This window comes from Mizuhopecten yessoensis, unplaced genomic scaffold (assembly GCF_002113885.1).
Source record: "Mizuhopecten yessoensis strain PY_sf001 unplaced genomic scaffold, ASM211388v2 scaffold10921, whole genome shotgun sequence".
In the NCBI taxonomy this organism is placed as follows: domain Eukaryota; kingdom Metazoa; phylum Mollusca; class Bivalvia; order Pectinida; family Pectinidae; genus Mizuhopecten; species Mizuhopecten yessoensis.
Genome location: NW_018408788.1, coordinates 1,283,833 through 1,287,038, shown reverse-complemented (window position 1 = coordinate 1,287,038; position 3,206 = coordinate 1,283,833). Strand labels below are relative to the sequence as shown.

Genomic DNA, 3,206 nt, shown 5'->3' with positions numbered 1-3,206 from the left:
CCCCCAGCAGCCCACACACTAAACATCCAAATGTCGACCCAACACTGGGAATTCGTCTGATGTCCAAACGACTTTTTGTAAAACGGTTCTGATAATTTGTCAGATGTCTAAAACAAACGAATATTTGAAAGTGTATTTGAATACTTTCCGGAATCTGGACGTTTGGAAACGCCCCTCCCTCTCTCTCTCTCTCGTTAAGTGTATTTTTATGAAGATGTGTGACGTTTGTGTCACGTAAAGGTGATTTCGTGTAAACGGTAGATGTTAGCTTTGTGGTATGGAAATTGAAGTCCATGAACAATAATCATATTATTTATTAGGTTAAATTACTGACATCAGCAGGATCATAGGACGAGAATGGGGAATGCGTGTCCTTGTGCACAGAGATATGGGTGTGCTATACAATGACGTATATTATGTCATTACATACACACCTAAGTAAGCGAGTTAAAATATATATTTTTCTTCAACATTAGTGAAAAAAATAGAGTATAATTGATTGAAATGAACTTACCTTGATTATATCACTGTAGTGTTGGTGGTCACAAAAGTATGTAAGGCCTCAATAATTGTTATGTCCGGGATTTTAGTTCTGTGTACCTTCTGCTAAGTTATTGACGCCACTCCGAAGCTCAACCAATCGTATGAGTTACCTTTAAACATTAACATGTACGGTACCCGTATGTTAGTTATCAATCATATTAAAAATAGAACAGCAATGCACAGCTTATGTAAACCGCGGTATACCTGAACGCTCAGCTGTATGCGTCAGGCACAGGCCAGGTAAAACTCAGGTTACACATCAAATTGTTATTTACCTGTTCTGTTACCTTGGTGCCAAACCCATTCTTGACAGCCTAACGGTCACTGTAATACTGCGTAATGCGCATTGTAAAATTGTACATAATCTTGATTATTGTTATGAGAAATTACAGATATATACACAGTGTACATTATTGCATACGAACAGCAAATTATGTGACTTACAATGTATATCCCAATTTCATATTAGATGAAGAATATTTGCATGCCCCATAAACAAAAGAGGGGAATGGCAAACAGTGTTGCTCATGACTGTCTTGTTCCGTCTCATCGCGATTCAATATAAATATTTTAGCAATTTTATTCGTTGACGGATTTTGATTAAACTCAATACAAAGACCAGGAACTGGAATACCTCTGACAACTTTTTGTTTTATGCTTTCAAGGATATACAGAGATTTCACTGGGATATACCTCAGATGAGTGTATGTTTTAAATGTCACTGCATGTTGCTATTCTTTAACAAAATCTCTCTATTTCTCCATTTACCAATTTGATGTATGATAATACCTTGAATGAGTACATACTTCGAGGTGTCAAAATCAAGGTATTTGTAACTACAACTGTATTTATAGAACATTATAGTATACTGAACCCTATTTCACCTGGCGGCGGGGCATTCATGTGACTGTCTGACAGATATTTTCTTGTTTTTCTTAATCCATCTTTTCCGGAATCTGGACGATTTTAGAAACCCTTCCTTTTTCTTTTAGAACCCCCCCCCCCCCCCCCCCCCTCTCTCTCTCTCTCTTGTTAAAGTGTATTTTATGAAGATGTGTGACGTTTGTGTCACGTATAGGTGATTTCGTGTGAACGGTAGATGTTAACTTTGTGGTATGGAAATTGAAGTCCATGAACAATAATCATATTATTTATTGGGTTAAATTATTGACATCAGCAGGATCATATGAAGAGAATGGGGAATACGTGTCCTTGTGCACAGAGATCTGGGTGTGCTATACGATGACGTATGTTATGTCATTACATACACACCCAAGTAAGCGAGTTAAAATAAAAAAAATTCTTCAACATTAGTGACAAAAATAGAGTATAATTGATTGCAATGAACTTACCTGGATTATATCACTGTAGTGTTGGTGGTCACAAAAGTATGTAAGGCCTCAATAATTGTTATGTCCGGGATTTTAGTTCTGTGTACCTTCTGCTAAGTTCTTGACGCCACTCCGAAATTCAACCAATCGTATGAGTTACCTTTAAACATTTACATGTACGGTACCCGTATGTTAGTTATCAGTAATATTGAAAGTAAACCAGCAATGCACAGCTTATGTAAAACGCGGTATACCTGAAGGCTTTCAAATATATATAGGGCAAGTCAGTTGTGTCAACGCTTTGCCTACTAACACCGGGTACCTCCGGACAAATGTGGAGACATTAGTTGTGTATGTTTCTTACCATATCCCCACTAAGTTTAGGTGGTTATACAGTAATCGCTTTGTCAGTGACTAGAAGTGTTCGAGTCAGGTATTTCAATCTGTAAATGCAGTAATTGCCTTTTACCAAAACGTATTGGTATATTCTTGAAAATGTATTGGATCATCGGCATGCCACCTGTCATTCTTTTTTCGACAAAGAGCTGCGGGACACCCCATATGCAGTTTATGTAAATAACCGATTTTAGGTAAAATGCAAAGCTTATTTTAGGTTAAAAGCGAGATGGACTTGGTAGGAATCAAGATGGCGACCTGAATGGACGACCCGTAGCTCGGAGGGCCTAAATTTGTTTGTGTATCCATGTGAATGTAAATATAACGGTGGGTAACTACTTATTATGAGCAATACACATCTTTGAGATCCATATCGAATTATACTTTACACTGTTACCCCCGTATATACTGTGATAATAGATGATACATACATTTAATGTTACGACTCACTAAATCTCGCTGACCGCCATTTTTGCACGGACTCTAGAAAAGGTCGTCTACACGGAATTGCTTGTTTGACTTTTGAATACTCCTTATCAAATCTTACGAATATGTCTGAATCAGATTCTGAAAACGCAAATAAAAGGAAATTTGAAGGCTCTCCTGATGCCCCTGATCACCCCCGGCACAGCAGAGGTCACGTCCGTGTGAACTCACTGCCTAACCCGACACCATTATCGGGCTCGTCCCATCGAATTGACATTGGGAAAGGTAAAGTCATTGATATGAACACGATTATCAGATCATCACTAGCGAATCCTGATCTTGCAAAATCAATAGCGCCTGTGTGGGCTGAGGCATTCGTACCCTGTATGTCGGACATGATCAAGGTCATTATCCAGACTACTATGTCCGACCTTCTCCAACCACTCCGAGAGACAATTCAAGAACAGGAGACTGTTATCACCCATCTGAAATCTTCAAATGATTTCCTTA

At 38.4% G+C, this 3,206-nt stretch overlaps 1 protein-coding gene across 4 annotated transcripts in view; it reads right to left on the bottom strand.

Moving 5' to 3' along the window:
• LOC110463698 overlaps positions 1 to 2,032 on the bottom strand; it is a 40,669-nt gene extending 38,637 nt beyond the window's left edge. For 2 of the 4 annotated variants that reach the window (XM_021518494.1, XM_021518495.1), the window contains exons 1-2: positions 1,896 to 2,032; positions 515 to 653 (exon numbers count right to left, since the gene is read on the bottom strand). The gene's annotated coding sequence lies outside the window, so the exon portion shown is untranslated. The remainder of the gene's footprint in view (positions 1 to 514; positions 654 to 1,895) is intronic. The other 2 variants (XM_021518496.1, XM_021518500.1) reach the window with 1 other exon arrangement.
• Between the last annotated feature and the right edge of the window lie 1,174 nt (positions 2,033 to 3,206).